Source organism: Ochotona princeps, chromosome 4 (assembly GCF_030435755.1).
Source record: "Ochotona princeps isolate mOchPri1 chromosome 4, mOchPri1.hap1, whole genome shotgun sequence".
Classification (NCBI taxonomy): Eukaryota; Metazoa; Chordata; class Mammalia; order Lagomorpha; family Ochotonidae; genus Ochotona; species Ochotona princeps.
In genome coordinates, this window is record NC_080835.1 from 15,954,425 (window position 1) to 15,972,594 (window position 18,170).

The 18,170-nt window shown below is 42.5% G+C and overlaps 1 protein-coding gene and 1 pseudogene across 11 annotated transcripts in view; one reads left to right on the top strand and one right to left on the bottom strand.

The window, feature by feature from the left end:
• PHF21A (PHD finger protein 21A) overlaps window positions 1-18,170 on the top strand; it is a 208,397-nt gene that overhangs the window by 51,230 nt on the left and 138,997 nt on the right. The window lies entirely within an intron of this gene.
• Window positions 7,919-8,518, bottom strand: LOC105941834 (small ribosomal subunit protein eS8-like; annotated as a pseudogene).

The window sequence follows — 18,170 nt, forward strand, 5'->3', positions numbered from 1 at the left end:
GAAGCCCTTCCTTTGGTTCAAACGGACAGTTTTCTTTGTAATTGTTCAGCGAACCCTTCATTTTCCCTGTGTAGTTACAACGTTTTGCCACATTCAGCTGCCAGTGACTGAAAACTTGAACTAAAAATGGGTTTACCTAAGGTAAAATTTTCTTTCTTTCTCGGGTGAAAGCTCTGTAGGTGGATTGGGACTGGTGAGATGTTCCATGTTATGGGGCCACCTAGGCTCTGCAGAGTGAGCATGGTATTTCCATTGCATAGTCCCAAATAGCAGCTCCATCTGCTAGGAAAGTGAGAGCGAGCCTTTTACTTATGAGGGTGTTCACTTAGAAGTGCAGGTGCTGCTTGCACTGGGATCCCATTGGCCTGAGCTTAGTCACGTGGTCTGAACCAGGGGCCTGAAGGCTGGGGATTAGTAGTTTAATGCTGGTGGCCACAGCCAGGCAGAATTCATGGACTAAAAAGTAGGAAATAAACACTAGGAATAATTAGCAGGTTCCACCACAGAGTAATGTTTCATAGATTGTAGTTATGTATTTATCTATATGATTACCATTTAGAGAACATTAGTCAAGAAGGCAGGGAACATGTTAGTTTGCTTTTTTCTGTACTCTTACTGTAATAGGAGAGTATTCCCATAAGTTCATGGAAACTAATTACAAAATAGATGTTTATTTTGGCTAAATCTGTCATTTTTTTTCTTTATATTCATTTCCATGAATTTTTTAAGATCCTTGTATTTAATATGAGAATTTACTATGTGTTAATATTTTAATACAGGAGAAGCAGTTTGAATTCTTAATATTTTTACTTTCTCTATTTCCTTGAAAGGCAGAGTGGCAGTGAGAGGAGGAATCTGCAATCTGCTGATTTACTCCCCCAATGATTGCAAAAGCCAGGACTGGGCCAGGTCAAAGCCAGGAGCCAGAAACTCCGTTACTTATGCCATCTTACACGGCCTGCCCAGGTGCATTAGCAGGCAGCTAGGTGGGAAGTGGAGCAGCTGGAGTTTGAACTAGTCTTCCTACATAAGATTCCAAGCATTGCAAGCAGTGGCTTAACCATGCTGGCCCCAGCAAATCTTTTTTTAAAAAAATCATCATGATTTTTGAAACTTTTTATGGTTTTTGAAACTTAATATATTATGAACATATCCCTGTATTTTTGAGTATCTGATTTTAAATAGCTTCAAATATTTTATTGTCTAGCTATATCATAATTTTAAAAAAATTATTCAGTTGTTTGAAGATAGAGTACTTCCAGTTTTTATGAGTAACACAGTGATGTCTTTCTGCGTGAATCTGTTTCTCCCTTGCCGATGGGTGTATTGGTCAACTATTGCCGTAACAGTTCTGCATTATAAGTTGATGTTTTATTGATGTCTGTTTTCACACCTGGTTCATAGGTCAGTTGGTTTCTCCTGATCTGGGCTGAGTTGGTGGTATGTGTGCTCCCTGTAGGGCGTGGCCTGAGCTTGCCTTGGTGCCACAGGTTTGTTTTGGTGTACTCTAAGTGTGCTTGCTCCCAGGCCTAGGCTGAAAAGACAGCAGCGACCTGGGGCATACCTATTTCATGGCTTGTGATCTGTCAGAGCACAAGAAGCAGACCAAAGTGACAAAGCACATTTTAAGACCACTGGCATCAGATCTGCTAACATCTCATTAGTAGAAACAAGTCGTGCAGCCAGACCTCGCAGTTACCTGGCAAAGGAAAGATGTTGATATGTGGCTTTGTAACAGAGGATATGAAGAACTGAAACTACTAATGTACCTACTGTATTTGATCTAGGAGTATTTAAAAACTTTTACCATATTGGAATGAAAACCAAACTTTTATCTACATATTTGCAACCAGCCTCCCAAAAAGACTGTAACAAATTAATAAGATTTATGTGAGACCTAATTTTCCTCAGCAGTTACTGTAGGTAAGGGGAAGCACTTTGCTCATTTGGAAGGTGGATTAATGTATTTTGGTGTTAATGTGGAAGTATGTTTTTTCATAGAATTTACCATTTGTTTAGAGTACAAATATCTGTAGTAGTACATAGAATTATCTTTTTTTGTTCCACTTCTCCTATTTTTCTCTTTTTAGAGAGCTATAATCCCTGTAAAACAATAACAAAAAAAGATTTATTTATTTTTATTGGAAAGGCAGATACATAGAAGGAGATACAGAGAGAAAAAGATCTTCTGTCCATTGTCTCACTCTCCAAGTGGCCGCAATGGCTGGAGCTGGGCTCATCTGGAGCCTGGAGCTTCATCCGGGTCTCCCAGGAAGGTACAGGGTGCCAAGGCTCTGGGCCTGCCTTGACTGCTTTTCCAGGCCACAAGCAGGGAGCTGAGTGGGTAGTGGAACTGCCAGGACATGAACTGGCACCCATATGGGGTCCTGGCGCATGCAAGGTGAGGACTTTAGCCATTAGGCTACCATGCTGTTTCCACTAAGACCTTCTTTTTAATCTCTGATATTTCCTCCAAGTTTACTTCTCAGATTCTGTGTTTAAAAAATAGTCTTTGTTTACAGATTACTTTAACTTAGTATTAGATGAAATACTTCTCTAGGTTTAATAAATAGTTGCCATTTATGAGCAAGTTCTCAATTTTTAATTAAATGTATTTTAGTAAGATAAATCTGAAGCTCTGTAGCAAGAAGTTCCTGTCCTTGCTACAACAAACTTGCTATGTTTCTGATGCATAGAATGGTGTGATCTAACTAAGGAGGTGGCTTGAAAATGTGGGTGAGGGCACCTGGAATTTGATTGTTTTTGAAACTTTAACAGATCTGTTGATAGATTTTAGTTATTAAGTAGTTTAATGTGTGTGTTTCCTTACTTACTGAATGTTTGAAAAGTGCTTCCGGAAGTTAATGAACATGTATCTATTGTATACATTGAATTTGTTGGGGAGGTAAATGCTATTTAAAGGGTATTATTGCCTTAGTCCAATGGTTCACTTCATCTCTTATGCTAACGCCCTCAGCCTAACATGTGTAATACTACTTTTGTAAGGAACTTGAAACATTTTACACTTAAATCAGTCATGAGTGCATCATTATAATCGCTGTCCAATTCAAGACTAGAATCTTGTATCAACACCCTGTGTTCAGCTTTACTTAGTAAATTACTCTGTGTATCCTTTATATACCAAATATTTTTTGAAATAGGACATTAGGCAAAATAATTACATTGCCTTTAGGCCTCATTGCTTTGGAGTTGAGTAAGTAAATTAGATCCTGTAGTCTTAATAGTTACCTACTAACCTGATTCATGAACATCTCTGGCCCCTGAAACCAGTCGCCACAGAATATTACCCACCCTCGTTGCCAGCCAAGCTAGTGATAGGCACATCATTCCCAATTTGGGATTTGTTGCTTAGATTCTGATTGTGATGGAAAGCCATCTTTTCCTTTATTCAAAGCTGAGATTTACTCTTGTTAATCCCTCCTTTGTAATATTTATGTAAAACCATTGGTTCAATTGATGGTTGAGTTTGCTTCTCCTTGTGTGCATAGGATATCAGCGTCTCTTTTGTGTGAAATACAAACAATATTTCAAATTTTTCCTGGTGAAATCCTGTTGGTTTCTGTTTGGCCAATGTGATGTGAAGGAGGGGTTCAGAAATACTAATGGTGTAATGTGAGTATGGAAGTTCTGGAAATTTTGAAGTTGTGTGTGTGGATGTGACTGTGCCTCTCCGTGTTGTGTTATCTCCTGTCTTTGACCTCAATGCTTGGAGTCTGTCTCCAGTAGCCACACCTAAGTGGTCAACTATTTGATTATCTCTAAGAACGAAAAGTTTGATGTTGTGACTAACTCTTTTTATTATTGTTGTATTTTTTACAATCTTTACATAGTTAATTTGGGTAAGAAGATTCAAGGGCTACAGGAAAGTGGGTAAGACTATTATTTCCACATTGTTTCCTTCATGTATCTGAGGTAAAGGGGGATTTTAAGGGAGAAGCCCCACCCAGTCTCCCACCCTTCCCAGGTCCCGGATGTGGGGCATGCTCCGAGGGTCTCGCTCAAGTGGTTTTGATAGTTCACCAGTTATGAATTGCTGCCAGTCTCGCCACTCCAAGCACGATGAGGTCGTTGAAGAATCCACTGATTGACAGTCCATCTTAGAGTCTCTGTTTGCCCAGTATTTCGCTGCCAACATATGGCTGAGGTGGTTGATTGACTTGTTCTGTCTTCTGTCTTTTCATGGTTGGGGTTCTGAGTCCGGCAGTTCAATTGGGGAGATCCCCAAAGAGACTTTGTCTGAGATGATCCCAGACCAGATTCTTGTATGTACAAGTACAGGGCCCGGCACAGTCCATCACCCTAATCAGCTGGTGGTTGCAATTGCTGGGTTGGTTCTGTTTCCAGCGCTATCTTCCACTGGAACCAATGGGTGTTGCAGTCCATCCTAGTTTGCGATGGCTGGAATCGGGGCTCCGAGCATGGAGACAATCCTGGCCTGGCACCCACCAGCAGCCAAAAGGCTACTGGAAGTTTAAAAAATCTGTGACTAACTCTTGAGTAATACTGAGCCTTGTTCCAGTAGAGCATTGTGCCCTACAACATGGTGTATGGTGGAGGGAATCAGGAAAGCTGTTGACTTGTACCAGGGCAACAGTCTGTTTGCTGGGTGACATCAGTTCATCCTAGTCATTCATTTTTAGTGCTGGCAAATGGAATGCCTTTTGCAGTTCAACTTGAAACTCTTAACCTTTATCATCTGGTGATTTCTTGACATGGGACTGCTAGAACCACTGAGCTTTCTTTTCCCAATGTTCTTATCTTTTGCTTTTCTGAAAGTAGTTGCTTCAGGCTGTGGAATTAAGTAGGAGCCCAAGTTTGTCAACTGTTTTACAAGAGGTGTCGTTATTATCTTGTTCTTTGCATAGAATGAATTATGTCTATTTTAAATGTTTGAAGACTCTTTGGAGAACATTAATCTGATTTTTTGCTATTAGTTTATGTTATGTGTTTAACAAATGCTTGTGAGGAGCCAGGATGACTATACTGCTCTGCTATTGCAGTGACTTAAGTTGTTCCTAAAAAAAAAAAAAAAAAAAAAAGAATTACCAAGAGAAGAGGAGGCATACACTGAGAGAACTTCCATCTGTTGGTTCTCTCTAAATGGCCTCAACAGTCAGAGCTGGGTCTGGTGGAAGTCAGGAGCCCAGAGCTTCGACTGGATCTCGTACATAGGTACGGGGGCCCAACCACTTGGGCTATGTTCTGCTGCTTTCCCAGACACAGCAGGGAACTGAGTCAGAAATAGAGCCACTGGGGCTTGAACCATTTCCCATATGGAATGCTGGTGTCACTGGTGGAGACTTAACCTGATATGCCACAACTCTGGCCCCTTAAATTGTACTTTTAAGTAGTATATTCCCCCCAGTTTACTCTTTCTTCTAGGATCTATGTTTTGTTTGTGTTTTCATACTTCATTTTCACTCCCAAGAATCTGACTGACTTGTTTATTCCACATATATTTACTGAGTGTTCATTGGAATGAAAGCATGATATTAGGCCCAGGGAAGTTGCTGTGAAGGAAAATCTTATGGTGTTCCTTCCTGTGACTGGTCACTGCATGGTTAGCCATTCATTCCTGCTTGCTTCACCTGCTTTCTTGCCTGCCAGCTCCCCGTTAAGTTCCCTGATGTCGCCTTTATTCCTTGGACTGTGTTAAGACTCCATGCCTTTGCACATGGTCTTTTCTGCACCTGAAATTTTCTTCTTCCTGATCCTGATTGATTACTGCTTGCCCACTGAGAGTGACTCAGCTTAAGCCCCATGGGTTAGGGTTGGGTTAGGGTTAGGTTGACTGACACTCACGTGATACTTGCTTCTGCTCACAAGGTGTGTTGTCATTGTTTGTGAGCTCTAGTAAGGCAAGGACTGTGTGTTGCTCACATTTGTACCCCTTAACTCTATAGAGGTGGAAGAGTAGCAGCTTTTTTGACTGCATTCGTTCGTTATCCTTTCAGGAAACTAGTAAAGTGGCCAAGGATGGGCCTTATCATGGGGGATTATCATTAAGGTTCTCATTCAAGTAGTTCAAGCTTCTTTTATGGGGAGAAAAACAAATCTCAATATTCTTTCCTATTTCATTGTTTTAAAAACATTTAGTAATATTATTAACTCTGTTCTGATTTGGAGCAGCTTCATATTAATTTAAGAAAAGGAATACTTTTATGAAGGGACATGGTCTAAACCAGTCAATGATTTCCAGGCCCAGCAGCCTGGCCGGCCTGGCGTATCGAGGAACAATCTGTGTTGGCGGTGCTGATGGCTCGCTGGCCTGAGGAGGACCTTGCACAATCCCACCACGTCTGCCCCTTCGCTGAACCCAGCAGACCTGTACTCTATCCTGGGCAGATAAAGTTTTGATAATTCTCTTCTGTTTCTTCTACCTGGGATGTTCTTTTCTGTCCTTTTTGTTTTCTTACAGATGTAGGTCACTTTTTACTTTCTCTGAGCAGGCCCATTAACAAGACAATACAGCACAAAAATAGCCCCACAAGAAAAACCCCAAACAGCTGTGAACAAATCAAGGTAGAATTGAAAGTCATTTGTAAGGGTTAGCTATTCATGCATAGTATGGGCTAGCCTGTAACTACTGAAAAAGAATGAGGCTCTTAATTGAATGGAACAATACAGTGAAAAAGCAGATTATAAAAAAATATATGTATAGTATTAATATTTAAAATACTTAAGTATTTGTGAATTCATGGGGAAAGTTTGAGATTATGTATAATTATTTACATAGCACTGTTGTGTTTGTTTCCTGTTTTATACCAAAATGCTTGAGGGTGAGTACTTTATATGGTGAATAAGTTTCTTTGGGTCATGCTTTTGGTAGTTAGAGCATCCCAACCACTTGGTCCTGGTATCCTGGCAAGGACCCCCTGGCTATATCACACAGTGGCAATGGCATCACAGTGGGAGCCTATGTCAAAGGAAGAGAGCATCTGATGGGATGGAGAACCAGAGGTGCAAGGCCAGGCCTGCTTTCCTGGGGACTCCCTGCACCCCACAAGAGCAGCACTCATCTCTTTCAGGGCTAATACCCCCAGTGACCTAACGATCCCCTGTCAAGCCCTAACTCTTAAGATTCCAATACTGAAAAACTACCTACCACTCTTCATACTGGTCTCCCTCATGACAGCCCTAACACCAGTTCACAGCATTTACCTCTAAGAAATGGGATTCAGGACTGGTGCCTGGGCACTCTGAGTTAAGCCACAGTTTGCTGTGCCACCATCCCATTTGAATGTCAGTTCAAGTCCTCCTGGCTGCTCCACTTCTGAGCCAGCTGCGTGCTAATTTGCCTGGGAAAACAGCAGAAGATGATCCAAGGGTTTGGGCCCCTGCACTTACATGAAAGACCTAAATGAAGCTTCTGGCGTCTTTGGCCTGGCCAGTCTTGGCTGTTATAGCCATTGGGGAATGAACCAGCAATTCAAGATATTCTTTCTGTTAGTACTTCACCATAAAACTAAGACACCAGGCACCAGAACAAGCCACACTGGAGGTCTTTATTCTGGTGGGAGGGACAGCCACCGGGCAGAGCAGGGCAGAGAGGAAGTGGAAAGGGAAGGCACCTTTATAGCCTAGAGAGAGGTATTGGAGGTGGGGGTGCCTCAGGGGATTGTGGAGTAGGGCCTTTAGGCACGCCTCATCAAGTACTGGAAGACAGCACAATTTTTTTTTTTTTTTAAAGATTTATTTTATTTCCATTACAAAGTCAGATATACTGAGAGGAGGAGAGATAGAGAGGAAGTGGAGCTGCCGGGACCAGAACCAGCGGCCATATGGGATCAAGGCGAGGACCTTAGCCACCAGGCCACACTGCCAAGCCCAAGACAGCACAATTTAAAACTTTGGGATTGGAAGCTAACACAAGTGGGGCTTTAACACGAGGGAGGATTTATATGCTTTTCTGAGCCTTGATTTTCCTTAGGTACAACTCCAGCTCCTTGCCCTCTGGCACGTAGCCTCAGCTGGGCCAGCTGACCAGCCTTGAGGCAATGCGTGCTAGAAGCTTGCCCTGCTGCAGCTGCTTCTCTGGAGGACTGCTGATCTTGGCATTCTTTTTCCTTTCATCGTGTTTCTTCCGGATTTTCTTGAAGCGCTGTTTGTTAAAGAGCTCTTCCTCCTCAGGAGTCAATTTGGCCTCCTTGTGGCACAGGGGCAGTGCATAGTGAGACTCGGCCCTCTGCCTGTACGGGGTGCTGTCAATGAACTCAGTGCAGTTCTTCACCAGGCTCTTGTTGCAGACAGTTCATTGTTGGAGGCATTGTAGACATTGATGATGCTGGATATACAAGTACAAGTCGGAGCTCCAGGAGAAGTTGCCCACGTCCAGCCTCAGGGCCTGGTACTTCTTGTGGCCTCCTCTAATGCAGCAGGGGCTGATCTTAGTGTTGGCAGTTGGGTGGCCCAGCTCATACTTCAGCTTCTTGTGGTAGGGTTTTCTCTTGCCCCTAGTCTTGTGGCACTTATGCCAGTTGTCCAAGGAGATGCCCATTACTTGGCACTGGCTGGAAAAAGCAGATTTGTTTTTTGCAAGAAAACTACAAGTAATTCTTAAAAATCATGTATAAATACAGACTATCACAGCTAATATGTATGTATATCTATGTACATATAAATCAAATGCGTTTTGTCTACACGGGGACACCTCGCTAACTAGTACCCATATTAATAATCAGAATATAAATCTCACTATGGAAACCCCATTATGTTTTTTTGAAGTTACCAGAGAAGCTACTGTTGTGATTTCTAATACCATGGATTAAAATTGTTTATGTGTGGAATCAAACAGAGTATGCTTTTTTCTGTCTTGTTCTGTCCAACAATGTGAGATTACATCAGTGTCTTGAAATTTAAAAAACTTTTTACAGGCCTGTCACAGTGGCCTAGTGGCTAAAGTCCTTGCCTTGAACGTGCCAGGATCCCATATGGGTGCCGGTTCTAATTGCGGCAGCTCCACTTCCCATCTAGCTCCCTGCTTGTGTCCTGGGAAAGCAGTCGAGGATGGCCCAGAGCTTTGGGACCCTACACCCATGTGGGAGATCTGGAGGAGGTTCCTGGCTCCTGGCTTCAAATCGGCGCAGCACCAGCCATTGCAGTCACTGGGGGAGTGAATCATCGGACGGAAGATCTTCCTCTCTGTCTTTCCTCCACTCTGTATATCTGACTTTGTAATAAAAATAAATAAATCTTTTAAAAACACACCACTTTTGGGCCCGGCGGCGTGGCCTAGCGGTTTAAGTCCTCGCCTTGAACGCCCCGGGATCCCATATGGGCGCCGATTCTAATCCCGGCAGCTCCACTTCCCATCCAGCTCCCTGCTTGTGGCCTGGGAAAGCAATTGGGACACTGCACCTGCGTGGGAGACTAGGAAGAGGTTCCTAGTTCCCGGCATCGGATTGGCGCGCACCGGCCCGTTGCGGCTCACTTGGGGAGTGAATCATCGGACGGAAGATCTTCCTTTCTGTCTCTCCTCCTCTCTCTGTATATCTGACTTTGTAATAAAAATAAATCTTTAAAAAAAAAACACACCACTTTTTACTTTGAAATAATCATATATTCATAGGAAGTTATCTTTTGAAAATTTAAATCACTAAAGAAAGAAATTCTGCTGACTCCTAGAGTTATCTCTCCTAATGTCTCTTGGCATGGGCAAATGCTTTCTGTTTTGTGAGCGGGCGATTCCTTGCTCTCTGGTTCATATTAGCTCTTCATCATGTACCTTTAACTTTAGTTGGGTTGTCCGTCTTGCTCTAAGACTAAGCCTCTGGCAACTGAGTTCTCGAGTGTCTCAGGAAGCACAGTGGAGCATAAACAATATTTGTTAAAGAAATATAGTAAGTTTCTAGCCCTGGCTGTGCTGTTCACCAACAGGCCTGTGTGTGCTGAATTTCTGGAACTGGTTTCCTCATCTGTAGTAATACAGTTGTGTCAGTTCAGATGCTTCTAGCTGTCTGTAGCAGAAAGCCTAAGAGTGGTGACAAATGATAAATGGATTTATTGATCCATATAAAAAGAAGTTGCTAAAGTTGTTTAAGTTCCATAGGCTAGCAACATCATCACATTCCATGTTCTGGTCTTGGTTCTGTTCTGCCACCCTCTGCCTAGCAGCAGCCATTGCTCATTATCACAGGGTTGCTGCTGGAGCTCCAGGCTGCACACACACGAATCCTGGGACTAAAAAGGGCTATTTATTCTGAGTTGTTTCCTCTTTAGAGCATGAGAAATGTTAATTTGAAGCCCTTAGCACACTTTGCATCCTACTGACCCCAGTTGTGTCACATGCCAAGGCTTAGCAAGCAGGAAGAAGTGTATCAAGACTGGTGGGGTGACCTGGGCATGGAGACACATCCCTCAAACATTGAAGACTAGATACTAGACAATGTTGTTTTGTTTTGTTTTGTTTTGTTAGTAGGAAACAGTGTGTATGGACAATAATAAAAGTTGAGAATAGAATCAACAATTTCTTTTTTTTGTAAGATTTATTTATTTTTATTGGAAAGGCAGATATACAGAGAGGAAAAGATATAGAGAGGAAGATCCATCCACTGGTTCGCTTCCCAAGTGGCTGCAATCGCTGGAGCTAAGCTGATCTGAAGTCAGGAGACAGGAGCTTCTCCTGGGTCTCTTATGTGGGTGCAGGGTCCCCAGGCTTTGTACCATCCTCAACTGCTTTCCCAGGCCAAAGCAGGGAGCTGGATGGGAAGTGGGGTCACTGGGATTAGAACTGACACCCATGTGGGATCCTAGCGCTTTCAAGGTGAAGACTTTAGGAGCTGCGCTATCACATTGGGCCCAGAATCAACAATTTCGTTGATATTTTACTAGCGTGGGTTAAATATAGCGTATATCTGAAGATATGTGGGTGCTAGAAGCCAGTATGATGGCTCAACTGGCTAATCTCCACCTACATTTGCCAGCATCTCCTGTGGGTGCCAGTTCATGTCCTGGTTGCTCTGCATCCCATCCAGCTCCCTGCTTGTAGCCTGACAAAGTAGTTGGGGGACGGCCCAAAGCCTTGGGACCCCTGCATCTGCATGGGAGACCTGGAAGCTCCTGACCCCTGGCTTCTGGCTTTGACTCAGCTCAGCTGTAGCTTTTGTGACCATTTGGGGATTGAACCAAAGGATGGAAGATCTTTCTCTGCCTCTCCTTCTCTCTGTACATCAATTAAAAATATATATTTTTAAAAAGATACATGTGTGCTAAAATAATATAAAGTTATGCTAGTTTGAAGTTGTATTATTGGCTTTTTGGGTTGCTTTTTGACAGGTCTCTTTTTTTGAAAGAATTATTTTTAATTTTTAAAGATTTTTATTTATTTATTTGAAAGGCAGAGAGAGAGAGAGAGAGAGAAAGTTCTTTCATGTGCTGGTTCATTCCCCAAATGGCTGCAGTGGTCAGAGCTGGGCCAATCTGAAACCAGGAACTTCTTTTGGGTCTCCAACATGGGTGCAGGATCCCAAGGCCTTGGGCCATCTTCCACTGCTTTTCCAGGTGCATTAGCAGGGAGCTGGTTTGGAAGTGGAGCAGTTAGTGTGCAAGTTGGCACCTAAATGAGATTATCAGTGCTACAGGCTGTGGCTTTACCTTTTATGCCACAGCACTAGGCCCAGGACAGGTTTCCCTTTGCCACCCTTGCTAGTAACTTGCTTGAGGGCAAGGAGTGTAAATATAGTTTGGCTATTCCTAAAGTCCATTATTAGAAGGGCACTCTGACCAGTACCATCTGTGGCTGCTGGTTACATGGGAGTCTACCCTGAAAAATTACCGTTTTAGAAGACTTATTCCCAAAACCAGTTTACTCCAGCTTGAAGAAGCAAGTGTTTTTGTGAATCAGAAGAGTCTGGCTCACTCCCTCAGATTACCTTGGCCTGAAAGTGCCAGTGATTTGGTTTCACAGTGAAGACCATCATTGCTTTGTTCTGAAAAATGAGGCTCCAGAAATCTTCAACTGATCTAATTTGGAACCTTTTTTTTGTTTGTATCTTTGTTACCTTTTTAAAAACTCTCCTTTTTTTTTTTTTTTTTTTTTTTTGCAAAACCAAATATTTTAACCAAGAGAAATACTAAATATAGCTCCTTTTAAAAAAAGATTTATTTTACCTAAAAGACAGATTTTACAGAGAGGAGAGAAAGGAAGATCTTCTGTCCACTGGTTCACACTCCAGGTGCCCTGAAACCACCATGACCAGAGCTGAGCTGATCCAAACTTGGGAACCAGAAGCTTCTTTTGGGTCTGCTCATGGGTGCAGAGGTCCAAGGACGTGAGCCATCCTCTACTGCTTTTCCTGGCTGTAAGCAGGGAGCTAAATGGGAAGTGAAGCAGCCAGGACATAGAACATGACCTGGTTCCCGTGTGGGATACTGGTGCTGCAGGCAGAAGATGAGCTTTTTGAGCCATAGTGCTGACTCCAGTCAGTTCTGAACTTAGTTTCCTTTTGAACAGTACATAATTATTAATCTGGCTTTATTTTGATGCTTCTGTCATCTGACATAGTATTTGGAAAAAGTGGCATCACCTTTCGTATGGAGTGAACTTCATCATGAGCTTGCTTAATCCAGAAACTCCAGGATGGGATTTGGCTGTCTCAACTGGTGTTTCAGTTGTTAGGCCAAACGCCTGCTCCTGTTTGTTTTGGTTTTGGTTTTTTAAAGAGAATCTGGAATGAAATATCTTGACTGTTATTCATACCTAAAACTCCAAGTTAAAATTCAAATAGGGAAAAGTAACAGTTGGAAGCCATTTATAAACGTCTGTGATAAGAACTTATAAGGACACATGTGTTTTACTGTGGCTTCCCTTTGTCCTGTGAGGTGAGTTCGTCAGATGACATGGTGTTTTCAGCTTATCAGAAACACTGCTCCGAATTCTCATCTGCTGCTGACAACAGATGAGATTCAGTATAACTCTTCAAAAGTTACTGATGGGGCCTGGCAGCGTGGCCTAGCGGCTAAAGTCCTCGCCTTGAACGCCCCGGGATCCCATATGGGTGCCGGTTCTAATCCCGGCAGCTCCGCTTCCCAGCCAGCTCCCTGCTTGTGGCCTGGGAAAGCAGTCGAGGACGACCCAATGCATTGGGACCCTGCACCCGCGTGGGAGACCTGGAAGAGGTTCCTGGTTCCCGGCTTCGGATTGGCTCGTACCGGCCCGTTGCGGCTCACTTGGGTAGTGAAACATCGGATGGAAGATCTTCCTCTCTGTCTCTCCTCCTCTGTGTATATCCGGCTTTCGAATAATAATAAAATCTTTAAAAAAAAAAGTTACTGATGGCCCCTTTCATGGTGTCCCTCCTCTTAATTTTCAGTTGCTTCGTTTTCTTTCTTTTTTTTTTTTTTTTTTGCTTATTTATTTGAGACAGAAAAAGTAAACATGCAGATACTTCAGCACGCTTGTTTCCCTGCAGATGACTACAGTGGCAGGGCCTCAGGCCAGGACCCCTGGACGGCTGGGCATATAGGCATTTGAGTTGGCATGACTACTTCCCAGGCTCTACATTAGCTGGAAGCTTTGGTCAGGAACAGAGCTGGGCTTTAAACCGGTCATTGCAGTAAGAGGATGCTAGCAGCCTTAGGCACTAGGCCAGATGCCCACCCTCTCATCTTGAGGGCAGTGGTTTAGCCATCACTTTATGGGTATCCTCCTGGAGAGAAATTGATTAATTCTCCAAAGATGGAAGCACTAGTATGAATCTCTAGAGGAGGGATTGGCAAACTGGAATCTGCACCTAGGTGCACTGTGGCCTGCTCCCTGTTGTGGTAAGTGAAGTTATTGGAACACAGCATGCTCTTTCATTGGTATGCTGTCTGGGGAATTTGGGTACTACAGAGTATCAGAGGTGACCTATCAGTAGGTACCTGTCAGTAGGTAGGATGAAGACAGTATATTGCCATAGTTACTGTCTGGTGGTTTACAGAAGTTGGACAGCCTTACAATAGAGAAATGTCATCAGAGAGGTTCTCCAGTCAGGCTATGAGACCCAGCAGAGCAGGCTGTGCAGGAACTCAACAGGGAGAAACCCCTCCCACACATTGGCTAGACTCACAGTTTGCAGTTGCTATCTAGCACCTCATCTTTAGCCACTTCTAAGTTCTCTTTACCTCTGTCCCTTCCCTTGTTTTCTCTTTTATAGTTATATTGCAGAATGATTAGTGTAAAAGTTGATTCTTCAAAGTCTGGCTTTTGATGGCAAGGAAACCATGATCACAGTACAGCTAGTGACATGGCCAGCACTTCTGAAAGTCTGCCTGTGTTCCTTGCCTTCCCCCACCTACATCCCCAGGAAAACACTGGTCTGCTTTTGATCACTATAGTTCCACTTAATTTTCTAGAATTATAACAAGTGGCCTTAACAAGTGCACTTTTTGGAATGTTTCCAGTTTTTAGCTATTACGAATTAAGTTACCCTGAACATTGAACACTGGAAACTTCATTTCTCTTAGGTAAGTGCCTTAGTATGTCTATATTGTATTTGTACATGTATCATATATATGTTTATATATGTGTTACACATATATATGGCTTTTTAAGCAATTGCCAAAATATCTTCCAATGCATCTGTACCATTTTATGTTTACATCAGCAGTGTGTGAGTTTTAGTTCCAAATCCTTAATACTGCATTCCTTTTTTTTTAACTTTTATTTATTTTTATTGGAAAGGCAGATTTACAGAGAGAGAGAGAAAAAGGTCTTCCATCTGCTGATTCACTCCCCAAGTGGCTGCAATGGCCAGATCTAAACAGTCCTGAAGCCAGGAGCCAGGAATTTCTTCTGGATCTCCCATGCAGGTGCAGGGTCCCAAGGCTTTGGGCCGTCCTCGACTGCTTTCCCAGGTCATAAACAGGGAGCTGCATGGCAAGTGGAGCAGGTGAGACATGAACCGGTTCCCATGTCTGATCCTGGTGCTGCAGGTGCAGGCTTAGGCTACTATGTCATGATGCCAGCCCCTACCTGTTTCTTTCATTGATGTACTGGCTGTCACTAAGCATTTATTAAATAAATGACTGCCCTGTGAATCATTTAGGTTTCTGATAAATGTATAGTTATATTCTACTCACACTAAGTTCAAACTCTTCATAGAGAATGTTGACTTGTGAACAATTAGAATAAATCAGAAGTCCAACTGTGGAAGGTAACAGAAGGGGAGCCTCTCTGGGCAGGGCGTTATCTTGGGAGCCCTCCCAGTGGAGCTGATTGCTGAGCTCCATGTTGCAGGATGAGTAGGGGTTAGCTAGGTACACCAAGACCTTCCAGGCAGAAAGAAGAGCATGGTCCCTAATGTAGGAATAGTTAGCAGCAAGGTGTGTTCTGAGAATTCAGAGGAGTTAGCACTGCTGGAGTGCAGATTCTGTCCGTGAGGATTAGAGAGGCAGGTTGAGTAGTTTGGAAACAAAGCATTGTCTGATATTGCTTAGAATACCTTTAATTCCAAGTATTAGAGTATTAGCAATAGCCATAATTATATAGCATTTACTGTTTGCCAGGCACTTCTCCATGTGCTTTGCCTATGCTAATTCACTTAACCCTGACAGTGAGGCTAGAAGATAGGTGCCTTTTATCTGCATTTTATGGATGACAAGTCAGTTGCCCAAGGACACAGAGCTAGTAGGTGATGGAGCCAGATAGGAGGCCAGGCTGTGTGGCTCCAGGTTATTCGTAATTTCAAATAATATTGAAGGAGACTGAGAGACTTACATTATTGAACAGGATTTTATTGTTAGGATTTTATTTATTAATTTTTTAAAGATGTATTTACTATTTTTATTTGAAAGACAGAGTTTTAGAGATGGAGAGGAGTAGTTTTCCATCTGCTAGTTTACTCCCCAAATGGCTGCAACAGCCATAGCTGGGCCAGACCAAAGCCAGAAGCTTCCATCTGAATCTCCCACATGGGTGTAAGGGCCCAAGTGCTTGCCTGTCTTCTGTGCTTTACCCACAGTGTTAACAGGGAACTGGATCAGAAATGCACAATTGAGGGTTGAACCCTGAAGGGATGCTGGAGTTGCAGGCAGCAGTTTCACTTGCTATGCCACAGTTCTGGTTCCCAGTTAAGTTCTTAAATAACAAATTTGTCATAACGTTTCATTTTTCCTACTAGGTATATACAAGGATCAGATCTTTTGGTGTGTTTTTCTTTTTCTTGCTAGAGCTGTTAAGAGGAGATTAGAATATTGTGATTAGGTGTTGTAAGCTATCATTTCTTTAAGCATTTTCTTAGTTCTAAAAATTAGAAGTTTTCGTTTGGACAGTTAGCAGAGAAAAAATAAAATTAGCTGTGTTCATCATATTTGTATTAACTGAAACTTGTATTTTAATTTTTTTAATATCTGTGTTTCTTCATCTTCATAAATATTCTTTAGCATTGTTTTCTAGTGGCTTGCCATAGCATCCTGTCATATGGGTGCAGGATCATATCATACAGGTATTATCAGTTCACTATTTTTTTAAAGATTTTATTTATTTTTATAAATAAAATAAGATATAAATAAATAAAATATATAGATAGAGGAAAGACAGTGAGGAAGATCTTCCGTCTGATGGTTTACTCCCCAAGCGGCCACAACGGCTGGAGGAGAACCAATCCGAAGCCAGGAGCCAGGAGCTTCTTCCAGGTCTCCTATGTGGGTGAAGGGTCCCAAAGCTTTGGGCCGTCCTTGGCTGCTGTCCCAGGGCACAAGCAGGAGCTGGATGGAAAGTGGAGCTTCCGGGATTAGAACCAGCGCCCATATGGGATCCCGATGGGTTCAAGGCTAGGACTTTAACCACTACACTATCATGCCGGGCCCCACTATTCTTTTTTTTTTTTTTAAGATTTGTTTATTTATTTTTATTGGAAAGGCAAATATATAGAGCAGAGGAGAGACAGAGAGGAAGATCTTCCATCCGATGGTTCACTCCTCAAGCGGCCGCAATGGCTGGAGGAGAGCCAATCTGAAGCCCGGAGCTTCTTCCGGGTCTCCCATGCGGGTGCAGAGTCCCAAAGCTTTGGGCCATCCAGGCCACAAGCATGGAGCTGGATGGGAAGAAAAGCTGCTGGTTTATATATATATATATATATATATATATATATAAATATATATATATATATATATATATATCTCTTTGTGCAAAGATTTGTTTAATGTGTATGAGAGAATCTAACCCTGGGTAGTCTAAGATCCTGCATGAGGGTTGGTGTTGGAGCTGGGACCACAGTTTCTGTTTCTCGCATCTTTTTCTTTTTCTGCTTCTGCTTCATTTCCCCTCCCTGCAGGTTGACTTCCTCAGCTCTGTGCATGTAGCTGGCAGAAGACTTCTGGCCACTGCCAGATTCCCAAGTTGTTGTTGATGTTGTTTTGGTTGTTTGCTTTTTTTTTTTAAAGTTCCTAAGTTTGTGTGTTTTTTATTCTAGACAGCATCCCACACCTGCTGGCTTGTTCTTATTCCAGATTTCTTAAAAGAGAGTGCAGTGCACCTGTATTGAGCCAGGGGACTATGTCAGCGGCACAGATGTGACTAGATCAGGGGGAAATTCTTGCACAAAAGGAGTTGTGAGTCACACACAGAATGCCTCACAGTTTTAAAAGTCTTCTATGTTACCTCATTGCTCTTAGACTGTGTTCATTTTTAGGTCGATCATTTTATTAAAGAAGTTATTTAACGTGGGTAGAATGTGTACCTTGAGTCTAAAGAAAAAGCTTTTCAGAATCAGATTGTTAGGCAATACCCAGGTCCCCTGTGTGCTAAGGACCTGTCTAGATGCTGAAAATATATCAGTTTTGTAAGACTAAGTCCCTGCCCTTTTTGTTGTCATCTGTGAGAAATTTGGTGTGTTTTGAATTGACCTTCAAAATCTCTGTTTTAAGTCTTAATCAGATTTCATTTTAGTAACAGTGTGATACAGTTAAGCCTCGTAAGAAGGGAGTATCCATGTTTTCTGTCTTGGATATTTCCATTCATTTTTCCTGAGTAATTGACTGGAAGTTGTGAGGTCATGATTCTTGACATTTTAGAATATTCACAGTTTAACCTCCATCCCTGCTCATGCAGCAGTGCAGTGCAGGGAGCTGTGCAAGCGGTGGCCCTCCAGTTTCTGTTTTCTGCAGGTAGAAGTGAGATCCTTCACATTTAACAAGATTTTCTTAAAGGTGAGATGTTTTGGGACTAG